We start from the raw sequence: 15,562 nt of genomic DNA, 5'->3' as shown, positions 1-15,562 counted from the left end.
TACCATATGAATTTTACTGATACATATAATTTATAAAAAATATTACATAGAAGTTGAAAGGAGAATGGTTGCCATGGGAATGGGCTTGGGGAAGAAATGTAATGTTGCAGTTAGATAAAATTGTAAGCTCCATATAATGTTGTTCTTAATGTACTATGTTATTTCTCATTTCTTTTGTTGTCTCTTGGTTATCTCATATTGTTACTGTATCTTACCTTGCTATCTGATGTCTTGTATATATGTTTATCTGTTTATTTGAAATAGGATAGAGAAGGGAGAAAACAAGATGAGAGGAGGGGACGAGGGGAGGGAAATGGGGACAAAAACATGAGAAGGGGTAGCAATGTTTGTGAAGTAATGCACCTTCTACCTGGCAAATATAATGTAACCTTTCTATTAATTACAATAAAAATATATTAAAAATTGCATGTGTTGAACATGCATATACTCTTTTTTTAACAATTAAAGTCTTATTTATTCATTACTCTTAAAGACTCTTATTTTTGACTCTACTCAGACTTGGAAGAAGAAGCTCTCAGAGAAGACAGCCTTCGCCTCTTGGCAATCTGTTCCTGACGTTTGTCTTTGGCTTCCTTCATTCTCTTAGCCCAAAGCTTAGCATATTCTGCAGCCTCCTCCTTGTTGTTCTTGGTACGTTGTTTCTTCAGAGCAATGCGGTGGCGTTTGTATTGCAGGATACGTGGAGGAACAAGACGCTGAATCTTGAGTGCTTTGTTCCTGGGTTTTTTAACCTTTTTTGTTCAATGGTTTTTGAACAACGTATTGGCAGACATCATCTTCTCTAGAGAGATTGAAAAGTTTGCGGATTCTGCTAGCCCTTTTGGGTCCCAGTTGGCGTGGTACAGTTGTATCTGTCAGTCCAGCGATATCTTTTTCTCCTTTTTTTGACAATAACCAACTTGAGGACACTCAGATTGGCATCCACAATGCAACCCCGAACAGATTTATTTACTCTTTCTCTCTCCGGTTCTTCTTGGTCTGTAACAGGAATGCCCTTTGCTCAGTAGCAAGCGACTCGACCATGACCTTGCTTCATGGGAAAACTTGTTGGTCCTTCCCACCACTGATTCGGATCACACAGCCCTTCCATTCTTCACCCAGAGCATCAGCGACAACCTCTGTGGCCATAGGCTTCTCACAGAATGTACAGAGTTTGCGTTCATCGTCCACTTCGATGAGTTTCTGACAGCCAGTGGCTGGGAAGGAGATATTCAGCTTCATGTGGAAGCAGCTGCTCCGCATATGCTCTTTTCATGTCAGCTTCCCTACATGGCATAGTACAGTAGCTACTTATGTAGCATTTACATTGTATGAGGCTTTATTAGCAATTTAGAGATTATTAAAATATACAAAACATGTGAGTAGGCTATTTTTAATTCTATATCATTTCTTGAAAGGGGCTTGTGCATGTCAGAAAGTGGGAATTCTGAGGGGGTCTTGGAAACATTACTCTGTAGATATCAAGGGATGGCTATACTCTTACAAGTATATATGTGTGTATATATTTATACTTAATAAACTATCCTTATAAAGCTGAGTAACTTTGAGGCCCAGCCTTGTTCAGCATTTTATTTAAAAGAATTGTTGGCTTGATAACTAATAATAATTCACAGTTTAAAATGTTATCAAAGGTGTGTGTGTGCGTGCGTGCGTGTGTGTGTGTGTGTGTATGCTGTACACTGTGTAACTTTCGTTATTGCAAATTGTAATGGAGCCAGAGTGGGAACAGAAGGCAGCCCAGAAGTGAGGCCCCAAACCATTGCTGATGGCTTCTAGGGAGACTGTAAATACTGCTAGGAAATATGCTTCTACTATCTACATAGGGCTTATTTATGCAATATTCTATGTAGAACAAAGTATAAGTAATATTACTAGGTTAAATAAGTCTCACTCAGTATTGACACTTCATCTTTCAAAAATGGTTTTAAAAATTTACACCTACAATTCTCTTGTCTCATTTTATTTTTGACATATTTCTAAAAAGCAGAGAGGAAGGAACATTTGCCAATTCATTCTATGAGGCCATGATTGCTCTGATATTTGAACCTAGAAGAAATAAAATGGAGAAATTTATGAATACATACACAAAACCTCCCACTTCATTCAGAAATATTAGAAACCCAAACCAAGTAGAATAGCAGCATGACAAAATGGAGTTATCTTAAAAATACAGGGGCTGGGAGTTTGGTAGAGTGCTTGCCTACCATGCACAAAGACTCAGGTTCGATTCCTCCATACCATGTACACAGAAAAAAAGCCAGAAATGATGCTGAGGCTCAAGTGGTAGAGCTCTAGTCTTGAGAAAGTCCAAGGACAGTGCCCGGGTTCTGAGCTCAAGCCCAGGACTGGCAAAAAAAAAAATACAAGGATTTTCAACATTTCCAAGACAGTGTCATGCATTATATTAACTATTCAGTTAACTATTCAGGAAAAAATACATTATTATGTCAGTAGATGCAAACAAAGACTTGACAAACCCCATCTCCCTTCCATTATTTAAAAAATGGCAGAGTAGGAATAGAAGAAAACTTCTGACCTGGAAAGTCAGCTCCTGTGAAAACCCCAAATCTAGTATTATCTTTAGTGACAGACTATAACTGCTTTGTCTTTGCTGTCAGCATGGAGAGAAGGGTATTTGTTCTCACTACTTCTATTTAACTAGAATTCTTATACTAGATGTTGTAGCTATAGAAATCAAGCAAGAAAAACAATCAAAAAGAGAGTATTGGTGGCTCACACCTGTAATCCTAGCTACTCAGGAGGCTGAGATTTGAGGACTAATATAACATTGAGCAAAAAGGAGCTTAGAGTCAATGCCCAAGCCCAGAGTTTGAGCCCCAGAACTGACCAAAAATGAAGCAGATATTTCTCCAAAGAAAACATTCAAATGGCCAAGAAGCAAATGTAAAAGATAGTCAACATTTAGTCATTAAGGAATTCAAATCAGAACATACTAAAAGCCTACCTCCTATACACATTAGTGTGAATAGTGTAAAAACATGGAAATAATAAATGCTAGAATACTCCATCACCACCAGTAATGTAAGATAGTGCAGTCACTTAGTAAAACAGTTTGGATTCTTCTTCAACATGTTTAATTCGGAGTTATCATATGACTCAATAATTTCACTCATTATATATATATATATATATATATATATATATATATATATATATCCAGTGTACTTCTGACTTTTTGGTGGTTAATTGGAGATAAGATTCTTATAGTCTTTTCTGTCCAGACTAGCTCTGAACGATGATCCTCAGATCTCAACCTCAGCAAAGATTACAGATGTGGGCCCATTACAGATGTGCCCAGCATTTAACATTTTTAAAGGGGAGAATTTTATAGTATATAAATAACATTTCATGAAAACTAAGAATATAGGAATCTCTTTTTACATGTTCAAATTTCTAGAAAATTCTGAAGGATATGCTGAGTTAGTTAAAGCCAACTGAGGGAGTTTGGGACTGAGAGTTTGAATCATAACCAGTGGTTCACTTTCAAGACTTACAGATAAAAATCTAACTTACAACACACCAGAGCATCAACTCCACAATGGTTTCAGGCTTTTCCCTGAAAATGGTCGCGCTTTCATAATAGCATAAGGATGAGGATTAACCGAAAATAACAGCTCCTTCTGCACACTTGGGATTTGGGAAACACCTTCCTGTGCATGAGTAATCTGGCTTCATTCCAAGGAACATGGCTAGAGGACTTCCTACTCCCATTCGGGAAGTCTAGGGGAAACTGAGTACCAATGGCTGCTTGCTCTTCATGGGTGAGTCACAGAAACACCTTTGTTGCAGGCTGCTGGTAGGAAGCTATCATAGCCTCCAGTTGTTTGCTTCCCTAGTCAGACTGAGCATTCCTGTGGCTGTACAGTTTGGTTTTTATTTTGTTCGGTTTTGTGTCAGTACTGTGGCTTAAACTCAGGTTCTTGTGTTCTTGTGTGGCTTCATTTTCTGCTCCTGGCTGACACTAGGTCACTTGAATATGCTTCCAGTTCTGGGGTTGTGCTGGTTAAAGATGTGTCTGTTGATTTAGCTACCCAGATTGTCTTTGAATTGTGAGCTCCAGATTTCAGCCTCTTAAGTAGTGAGGACCACTGACAGCAGTTGATGGGGCCTCTCTCATTGGCTCAGGGACTATGATATGAACTCCTCATGCCAGCCCCTTTGTTGTTGGCCATTTACCTCGGATGCTTTAGAAATGTGCAAAAAATGTGGGAAAATGCAGTTATTCAACCTTTAAGGAACCTAAAAACTAGATTACTGTTTCATCCTTAGCACTACAAAATCACATCAAATCAAACCAATCCCCAAACTTTAAGTTAGTCTCAGAATTATTTTCAGGGTAGATGCTGTTGGAATTTTCTAAATGAATAGATGTGTGCATCACCTCACAATTCCCTCAAATAATTCCTTGATTTCTTCCTTCTCATTTTAATCTACTTTTTAATTTCTTCTTCATTTGCTTTTCTGCCTATTTAATTTAATATTTTAATTTAAGTGTTCTGGATTTTTTCCACATCTGATCCGTTTTGCTAGAACAATTCAAGAGAAAGCAATATTAATGATATATTTTTTCAGACACCGTTGTGTTTATCCTAAATCTAAGAATACATAGCAGTATATCATGTATTAAATGAGACATTTGCTGCTTGTCTTCAAACATCTTTATTTTACTTGCTATAAAAGCATTGGAATCCGGATAAAATAAAAGCAGTTTCTTTGAAATGGTGTGATAATTCCAGATACTCTTGCACAAAGTAAAGTGTAAAGAAAGTATTTCATTAATTCTGTGTTACTATAACAAAATATTGGGGACAGATAGAACAAGGAAAAGAGATTTGTTTATAACTTTGGACGTTGGTCACAAAGGTCACACAGCATGGTACCAGTCTGGCAACGATTCTTCCTGGCTGTATCACAGAATGAAGGATGCCAGCATATATGAGAAGGATCACAAATGAGTCAGGAAGCCAGAGAATGGTGAGGGGCCAGTATTCTCACTTTTTTAACCCTCTTGTAAGAATTATTAAGAATCTCAACAGAAATACATTAGTTTCTTCTAAAGGAGTTCCCTTCATAATCTAATGACCTCCCAAGAGGCTCCACTTCTTTTTGTTGTGTGTGGACCAATTCCAGGGGCTTAAACTTATATTGTTGCTCTACCATTGGAACCACGCCTCCACTTATGGCTTTTGGTGGTTAATTGGAGATAAGAGTCTCTTCAGATTTGTTTGCCCAGGCTGACTCTTGGGCATCTAGGATTTTAGGTCTGAGCTACCAGGGCCTGGCTGGGCTCCACTTCTGAATGAATGGTTCTATTACCTTTCACCTACAGCTTCCAAGACACATGTCCTTAGGGAACAGATTCAACCATATCCAACTGCAGTGTAGAAGTGTTGGGTTTCCTGCATTTTCTTATTCAATTTGCTCTTCTAAAGGATTCCCTGGTGACAGAGTCTTGCTATACCTAGTTAGATCTCTTTCTTACATTAATCCTTCAGGAGCATATACAATGTACACAGCTATCTCTGTAAACAATCTGGCTGGGAGACATTGAAGATGGGTGTCTGATCAGGGCAAGTAAGAAACGGACCATATAGATCATAGGATTGTCTGGCTGAGGATACTCAGAAAATGTTGGAATTTCTCAGTGTTCTCTAATAAGCAACCATGTTATAAAACTGGAGCTTTGTGTATAAAGAGGAACTACACTACAAGCTGGGGTTTGGGCCTCAGCCAATTTTCTAAGTGAACATGAATGACATTAGGAACACAAGGATTCCTCATTATAAGAATGAGAAGGCATGCTCTCAGGGGAGCAGAGGTAAGTGACAGAGCCAGACATCTCTGAAAGGGGCATTATGCACCCAGCTAGGCACTGACTGGCTTCCTGAGGACATCTAGTCCTGTTTTCAGTGCCAAATTCTTCTACTGCCTCAGAAAAGTAAGCTTCATGGCTGACTCATAGTTTAGAGTGCACTTGCCTAGAGTGGGTGTTTGGAAAGAAAATACGAGTTAAATGACCTTCCTTCCTTCCTTCCCTTCCTTTCTTCTTTCCCCGCTCTTTCTCTCTTTTGCCCCTCTTTCTCTCTTTTGCCCCTCTTTCTCTTCTCTTTCTTTTCTTTCTTTCTTTCTTTCTTTCTTTCTTTCTTTCTTTCTTTCTTTCTTTCTTTCTTTCTTTCTTTCTTAATTTCTTGTCAGTTATGGAGCTGGAACTCAGGGCCTGGACACCACCCACGAGCTACAGTTGTGAGGTTTCAGCCTCCTTGGTAGCTTGAATTACAAGTGTGAATGATACCTGGCTTTTCTCAAGTATTTCAAAGCAACTATTTATTTCAAAGCAACTGTAATCATGCTAATGCTTCATAAAAGTAGAAAAGTTCATTTGGACTTTCAGCTGGATTTTGATTTTTGTTGTTTTTAGCTCTGCCACTTAGCTCTGTGGCCTTGGCTGAGATCTCATTGAGATTGTGAATCTCCATTTCCCAGTCAGCAAAAATGAGATTAAACACATGAGGCTCAAATGAGAAAGGACATGGAAAGGTCTTTACCAGGAGAAGCCAGTTAAACAAGAACACATATTATTAAAGTCATGAGCATTTCCTCCTTGTTTCCAAGAATCCCAGAGAATGAGACATTTGTTCTAAATATAGCTAAACAACGACCACATAATTGTTTTAGCTTCATGGTACAACATTTTCTATTAATCCAACCAGATTGTCTGGTTTGTCACCGTCAGTAACTAAAATAAAGGCCAACAGTTTTTGAGACCTGTGAAGTTAACATGAAGCAATGGACTAGTATAGTCTTCCTTGAGAAATTACTCTGAGGTTTTTTTTCCAGCATGCACAGGCTAACCAGCCTCATACACAACATGGATTCAAAGATTCCTCTAAAATGAAATAGAATACGTATACAGAAATATGAATCCTAGATAACCCAATGGACTTTCACAAAATCAAATTTTAATGCTGCTAATGGACAGTAGGACAATTTCTAGTTTTATGCTGCTATATATGGAGCTGCCATCCATAGCCTTGAACATGTCTGTGGATAAAGGCATTTCCTCTGGTTACAAACCTGGGAAGGATGAATCCCAGGAGCTTCATGAATTGGTCTCTGAGAGTAGTTGGATCTGCATGGGCTCCTATCTGAAATGCTTCTAGTTGTTAAAAGTTTACACTAATATTTGGTATTCTCTCCCTTTTTCATTTTCACTCTTCTGGTAGATATTATCTTGACATTTCATTTTGGCTTGGATTCTAATTTCCTTAATAGTTGTGAAGTCTTGTAAATATTTTAACTTTTTCAGATATTGAATGATTATCATTTCAGTGTTTTTCTTTTAAAGTGTCTATTCGATATTTTGCTCAGATTTCTATTGAGATACTTGGATTTTTCTTACTGATGCAGAGGCATTTAAAATATATTCTGTATATATAGCCTGTAATATATAGCCTGTAATCCTAACTACTCAAGATTACAATCCTTGCTACTCAGGACGCAGTCAGCCCAGGCAGAAAAGACCCTATGAGACTTTTATCTTCAATTAACTACTCAAAAACTGGAAGTGTCACTGTGGCTTAAATGGTAGAGCTCTAGCCTTGAGCACAAAGAGGCTCAGGGACAGTGCTCAGAGACTGTCTTCTGAGTTCAAGCCCCACAACTGAATATATATGTACATGTATGTGCAAATATATATATATGTGTGTGTGTGTGTGTGTGTGTGTGTAAATAATTTAAAATGGCCCAACACCTGTGGCTCATGCCTTACTCAGGAGGCTAAGATATGGGGATTCAAGTTCAAAGCTTCCCTAGGCAGGAAAGTCTATGAGATTTATCTCCCATTAAACAACAAAAAGCCAAAAGTACAGGTGTAGCTCATCTGATAAAGAGCCAATCTTGACTAGAAAAGTCAAGCAAGAGCATGAAGCCCTGAGTTCAAGCCCTAGTATTTGTACTATCTAGCTGCCTGCTTGCCTGTCTCTATCTCTGAACCTCTGTATCTATCTCTCTATGGTAGATAAGAATATTGTTGCTTATATATTATAAGCACTTCAATCAGTTCTGTTTTTTTTCCTTTTCATACCCTTGATATCTGTGGAGTTGAATAGATCATGATTAATCAATATTTTTGTCATTTAAGGACGTTTAATAAGTCTGCTTACTACAAACCTGTGAAGATTTTCTTTAAAGGCTTCACTGTTGTAACCTTTATATTTAGGTAGGCAGCTCATTAATAATTGATATTATGTGTGGATGTTGTGTATGGATATTATAAAATGGATGCTATCATAGTAAGCATGAAAGCTACTCAGCTTCTCAGGGAGCTTCTGTATTAGTATGATGGTTCAAAGCCACCCCAGGCAGAATGGTCTGTGAGACTCTTATCTCCAATTAATTACTAGAAAACCATAAGTGAAACTGTGGCTTAAAATGGCAGAGCTCTCAGGGACACTCAGGAACTCCTATGTTCTAAGTTCAAGTCCCATGATCAGCGAAAAAAAAAAAAAGAAAGAAAGAAAGAAAGAAAGAAAGAAAGAAAGAAAGAAAGAAAGAAAGAAAAGGCAAGGAAAAGATATCCATATTAGTGTCATTGTCCATCTCCTTCAGAGTTCTTAGGTAATCAAGTGTATTGTCAATTAGCTGCTTTATTTTAAAGGGAAAACTTATTCTGAGCAGTAGGTTTTCACAGCTGTATTCAAGGTTCTACATTTACTATTCAAGAGGCTATTAAAAAGTGTATGATTCACAGGAGAGGAGCAAGATGCTAACAATCATAGGAGTTTGCACAAAATGGATTACATTTCCTTTGAATGCATTGGAAGGCCTCATGATTTCAGTGGAGGACAAATAAACCAATGAAATAGTGAGAGAACTAGAATTAGAAACAGTAGGTGGATGTGACCAATGGCTTCCATCTCACGGTAAAACTTTTACAGATGAAGAGCAGCTTCTTGTGGGGGAATAAAGAATGCGGCTTCTTGGGATGGGATGCTCTGGTGAAGGAGTCCCTGATATTGACAAGGAGACCACAAAAAAGGGTTTGAAATGTTGCATAAACCTACTTGATAATGCAACACATTGCCCCATTTTAAAGAAATCATACTTCCCAGAAAATGTTATCTGACAGCATCACACGCTGCACAGAAATACTGCCTGAAAGAAAATGATGCAGAAAACCTCATTGTTGTCTTTCGGGAAATGGCCACAGCCACATCAACTTTAGGAATGGCTGCCCTGATCAGTCAGCAGCCATCAATACCAAGGGAAGGCTGTGCTCTAGCAGAAAGATTCAGCCTACTGAAAAATGCTGATTTTCACTCAATTCTTTTTTTTCCCCTTGTGCCAGTCTTAGAGTTTGAACTCATGATCTAGCCACTGTCCCCAGGCTTTTTTTTCCCCTCAAAGCTAGTGCTCTATCACTTGAGCCATGGCTTCATTTTCAGCATTTTTAGCGGTTCATTGGAGGTAAGTCTCTCACAGACTTTCCTGCCCAGGCTAGCAGGAAACCACAACTCTTAGATCTCAGCCTCCTGAGTAGTTAGGATTATAGGTATGAGCCACCTGTTTTCCACTTTTGGTATTCTTTTAGCAACAAAATATTTATTTATTTTACTTTATTAGTTCCAGTACTGGGGCTTGAACTCAGGGCCTGGACACTGTAGCTGAGCCTTTTTCACTCAAGGATACTACTCTATCATCACTTGAATCACACCTCCAGTTTCAGCTTTTAGCGATACTTTTCTAGTTATTAAGATGTATGTTTCTCTAGCGATCTTTTTGTCTTACCTATTCATTTGCTCATTAATAAGTTGTATAATATAATAAATTATGCAATTCAATAGTCTTCCTAATAGGAAGTACTGCCTTGCATACCACACATGAACTCAAGAGCCCAGAGAACAAAGAAGCAGTGACACAAAGTTAGGGCGGGGGTAACACTGTCCAAAAGGAAATGTAAATGGAACTGAAATCTAGGATATGGAAACAAGAGGTTTATCTTGTGTGATTGTTGTTCTTAAGGTACTATGTTATTTCTCTTCCCCTTTTTTTTGTTCCACAATTTGTTTTTAAGTGGTGTCATGTCAGTGGACTTAGGTTTTACTGTTGTGACATGCTCAATGATATGAACGCATTACAATTCACACACTCACTCTCCCACAACTCTAATAGGTGTTATTAGTTAGACATTTTTCAAAGTAGTAGAGTGCTAACCTGGACCATAAAAAGCTTTGGGATAGTGCCCAGGTCCTGAATTCATGCCCCAAGACTGACAAAACAAATGATGCATGTAACATATCGAAGTGTGGAAAATGCCTTCAAACTAGACTCGCCAGCTCTCAGCTTCTTGCCTAGCTGATATTATAGGCATGAGCCACTTGTCTGCCCCTTTCCCCCCACCCCTTCTTGACAAGCCTTATCCCAGCAACACATGTCTCAATTTTCTGGTATTCATTTAATTAAGCTATTAGTTGGTTGAAGGTGATATACCACTGCAAACCTTCCCTGCATATACCATCCTTAAGAAAATATGTTTATGTATATATATATATATATATACATATGACCCTGTGTGTGTTTCCAAATATGTTTATTATATAGGTCAAACTTCCACATGTGAAAAAAGCTCACAATTTTTGTCTCTCTGTGTCTTATTTATTCTATTTAACAAACAGTTTTCCAGGTCCATCCATTTTCCTGCAAATGACATAGTAGTATTCTTGACAGATGAATAAAGCTTAGTTGTATATATAAACTACATCGTCCCAATCTATTCATTCTTCGTAGGGCATCTGGAATGTTTCCATAAATTGGTTATGGTAACAGTACCTCAATGAACATGGATGTGCAAGTGTCTTCACTGTATCCTGACTTGTCATCTTTTGGGTAAATACTCAGGAGAGGTATCACGGGATCACGAAGTAGTTCTTGGCTTTGTTTTTGGGAAATAGCCAAGCTGCTTTCCATAGTGGTTGCACTAGTTCATATTCCCACCAATATAATAGGGTTCCTCGTTCCCTACATTTCCTCCAGCACTTGGGGTTGTTCATATTTAGGTGATGGACATTTTTACTGGGTGAGATAGAATCTTAGTGCTGGTACAAGAAAAAGAATCTCTCATAGGAAAGGGAAGGGGGGAAAACAAGATGATTGGGAGGAGTGGGTGGAAGGAAATGGGGACAAAAACATGAGAAGGGGTATCAATGTATGAGAAGTAATGCACCTACTACCTGGTGAATGTAACTGTAACCCTCTATACATTATCCTGAGAATAAAATAATAATAATAAAGAAAAAGAATCTCAGTGCTTTGTACAAGAAAAAGAAGGGGGACAGAGTATTCATTCACATTTGCTTTTAACTGCCTTGACCCACAGTGAAATGAGCATTCCCTTCAAAGCCACCTGCTGAACAGCATGCCTGAGGCTCTGGATTCCATCCATGACTCAGAGTAGGGGATGGGGAAGCAATATGCCCAGCAAATAAATGAATGACAATGTTTTACCACATAAACACAGGTAAAATTAAATGTTCCCCAATAAAGTTACAATTGCATACAATTAAAAAGAAAATGTTCTTATGGGAGAAGTTGACTCTCCCCTGGTTTTGTTTCCTTCCTCTGGGCTTTTGCATCTGAATCTACTTCCTCCTTCTGCCTTCCTGCTACCACTCAGAGTTCCTAAGAATCACAGCTGACAGAATGTTGGGCTCCCACAGCACTTGCTGGGAAGGTGAGGGTTCTGACTTATATTTCCAGCTTCTTTCAGACTTAAGCATCATAACCATACACTGACACTAATTCTATCGAAAATTTGAGGCCGGTACTGAGGATAGATCCAAAAGTCCTGCCTTCAGGAACCCCGAAGTCTGAGCCCACAGAACGTGGGTTCACCACTTGAATCATGACTCTACTGATGGCATTTTCTGCTTAATTGGAGATCAGAGTCTCTTAGACTTTCCTTGCATGAGCTGTCTTTGAACTTCAATTCTGATCCTTTTATCTCAGCTCCCTGAAAAGCTAGGATTACAAATGTGAGCCACCAGCGTTGGGTTTTCTTGTGAGTACTTCACATGCATTATTTAACTTGCAATTTTTCATAGCAGAGAGAAATTCATTTTTTTAAAGTATTTGCGGCCTAGTGGTAGAGTGCTTGCCTGGCACGCACAAAGCCCTGGGTTTGATTCCTCGGTACCACATATGCAGAAAAAGCCTGAAGTGATGCTGTGACTCAAGTGGTAGAGCACTAGCCTTGAGAAAGTTCAGGTCCTGATTTCAAGACCTAGGAGTGGCAATAAAAAAAAGAATCAGCACTTGAGATACAAGGCCTCCGAGTAGGTGAGACAGCTCTAGGCTCATGCAAAAGGATGGTTTGAAATTGCTGAAGGAAACAGGAAGTGGCAGATAGAAGAATGATGTTTGGGTGACCTTTTTTAAAGGAAAACTATTTGTTATGAAAGAACAACAATGTCTGAAATCCAGTAACTAAATAAACATACAACCCCGCAAGTCTTTTGCTAACTAACCGCTGTGAACATCTAAAGAGATTTTTCACTTCTGTGATTTCTGTAATTGGAACCATGTTTTCTCTAGGTTGGAAAATAAATTTGTTTTCTCATGAAAGCTTCCTTTTCAAAGGTTGAGGTAAAATAGGCATGGGAAGGCCATTTTTCTTTTCTTTCCAGCCACAAATCATCTGATGATAATAGCATTGAAAATTAGGATGATAAAGCTGTTGTGAAGCAACTTGTTCTCTTGTACTCGGTGAAAAATTACTTGTGGTCCCTTGTATGCTAGCTACTGAAAGGCCAGGAGTTCATGAGGTTCAGAGTGTAAGGACAGACTTCATTTTCATATGCTATAGAAATATTTCCATATTCCATTAGAAGCAATGCCATATTTCTGAAAATATTCATGATATGGAAAAAAGAGAAAGAAGAAAAAAGCCCTTGCATTAACAATAGTTTCTTGTTTTTACAAAGTGATGTTGTTTATTAAAAAGTAAGCCCACAAGGAAATAACATATTTCTTTATATACATATTATTGTAATTAATAGAAGGGTTACATTATATTCTCCAGATAGAAGGTGCATTACTTAACAATCATTGCTACCCCTTCTCATGTCCCCCATTTCCCTCCCCCCTTCATCTTATTTTCCCCCTTCTCTGTCCTATTTCAAATAATCAAATAAACATATACAATATATCAGATAACAGTATAAGATTCTGTGAAAATATGAGATAACCAAGTGACAACAAAAACGATGAGAAATAACAGTACATTAAGAATAACAGTCACACCTTGTATTAACAATATTTTCTTTCCAAATAATCACTGTGAAAGCTAGTAGTATCTCTTCTTTTGTTTTCACTTTCCTTTTTTCTTTTGTTCTCTCTTTACTTCTTCCTTCCTTCTATTCTTCTTCCCTCCTTCTCTCCCTCCCTCCCTTCCTTCCCTTTCTTCTATTTTGAACTCAGGGCCTAGACCTTGCTTAGCTTATATGGTTGGCTGTCACCTACGACTTAACTCACACTCCATCCTGGATTTCTGGTAGTCATTTTGGAGATAGAGTAGCATAGACTTTTCTGCCAAGCTGGGCTTTATTAGTGATCATCTAGATCTTAGCCTCCTGAGTTGATAGGATTACAGGCGTGAACCATGGTGATTGGCTAAAAATCTTACTTCTTTTTAACAATTGTTGCAAATTATAGAGAGTGAAGACTGCAGGGGATGGGGGGATGTGTCAGAATAGAAGGTCATACGTCGTGGTAGCTTTAGCCAAGTAATTTGTGACAGTGAAGAATTTGTTGCTGTCTATTTTTCAATGCTGGGAAGATAGACAACAGCTGATAGTCAAGAATTCTGGAATTGGCTATATGTTGTTGAATTCTTACTTAATGCCATGGTGCATATACTCAATATGATGTTTATGAAAGCCATGTGAAAATGTCTAGAGCTGATCATGATATACTCAATCAAACCAGTAAGAAAGAGTGCATAGAGAAAACAATAATCAGGTATAAATATTGTCAAATGGTAATATTGAGGGCTATTTTGTATTGGTACTGGTGCTTAAACTCAGGGCCTGGGTACTCTCCCTGAGTTCAAAGCTAGTGCTCTTCCACTTGAGCTACAGCTCTACTTCTTAATTGGAGATGAATCTCATAGACTTTCCTGCCTTGAGTGGTTTTGAACGATAGTCCTTAGATCTCAGTCTCCTGAGTAGCAAGGATTATAGGCATGAGTCACTGGTATCCACCTTCCCTTAGCTTTTTTGTTCAAGTCTGGTGCTCTACCACCTGAATCACATACCACTTCAGGATTTTTGCTGGCTAATTAGATGTAAAAGTCTCTTTAGTTATGTTTGACCAGTCTGGCTTTGAAGCTTGATCCTCAGATCTCAGTTTCCTGAGTAGTTAGGATTACATATACGAGTCACCAGACCCTAATAGTGGTTATATTTTTAATAACAGAGATACTTTCTTAAATATTAAAGATACATTACATTGAATTGAAATCTCTTGGCACAACTGTTTAAAAGATAATTTTAGGTTTCCTAATTAGTTTACTAGCTATGTCCTTTCCCATACAAAAGCTCTGCAGTTTAATGCAGTCCCACTTATCCAGCCTTTCTCTGATTTGTTGTGATTCTTGGTCTTGATTAAGAAAGTTTTGACCTGTGCCAAGGAGGCCTATTGCATCTCCTATTCTTTCTTGTAAAGTTTTCAGTGTGTCTGCTTTTACCTCGAGGTCTTTGATCCATTTGGAGTTAATTCTAGTGCAGGGTGACAAAGAAGGATCCAACTTTAGTTTTCTGCAGGTGCTTAACCAGTTCTGCCAGCACCACTTGTTGAAGAGGCTGTCTTTCTTCCATTCTATTTTTTTTGGCTCCCTTGTCAAAGATTAGGTGGCCATAGGTCTGTGGTTTAATATCTGGGTCCTCAGTTCTATTCCATTGGTCTTCAGGCCTGTTCTTGTGCGAGTACTAAGCTGTTTTGATAATTATAGCTCTGTAATAGAGTCTAAAGTTTGGTATTGAAATTCCTCCGGCGCTGTTCTTTCTGCTAAGAAGTGCTTTTGCTATACGGAGTCTTTTATTATTCCATATGAAATTTTGAATTGCCTCTTCTGTTTCTTTAAAGAATGCCATTGGGATATTGATGGGTATTGTGTTGAATTTGTAGATAGCCCTTGGCAAGATTGTCATTTTCATGATGTTGATTCTTCCAATCCAGGAGCATGGGAGGTTTTTCCATTTCCTCAGTTCTGCTTTAATTTCCTTTTTCAGGGTTTTAAAAGTTTAATTAGGAAGCCTACAGAATGGGAGAAGATCTTCACTAACCATACAACAGACAAAGGCCTCAGATCTAAAATATATCAACATCTCAAAAAATTAAATCACTCCAAAACTAATCTCCAAAGTAACAACCATCCCATTAAAAGATGGGCCAAAGACTTAAAGAGAGTCTTCTCTGAAGAAGAAATAAAAATGGCCTATAGATACATGAAGAAATGTTCAACATC

General features: G+C 38.2%; 1 pseudogene; it reads right to left on the bottom strand.

Annotated features, from left to right (window-relative positions):
* Nucleotides 1-497: 497 nt before the first annotated feature.
* On the bottom strand, nt 498-1,242 carry LOC150060206 (small ribosomal subunit protein eS6 pseudogene; annotated as a pseudogene).
* Nucleotides 1,243-15,562: the final 14,320 nt, after the last annotated feature.

This window comes from Megascapheus bottae, chromosome 7, assembly GCF_031878675.1.
Source record: "Megascapheus bottae isolate mThoBot1 chromosome 7, mThoBot2.hap1, whole genome shotgun sequence".
Taxonomy (NCBI): domain Eukaryota; kingdom Metazoa; phylum Chordata; class Mammalia; order Rodentia; family Geomyidae; genus Megascapheus; species Megascapheus bottae.
Note: the sequence above shows the minus strand (reverse complement) of the source record. Positions and strands in the feature narration are given on the sequence as shown.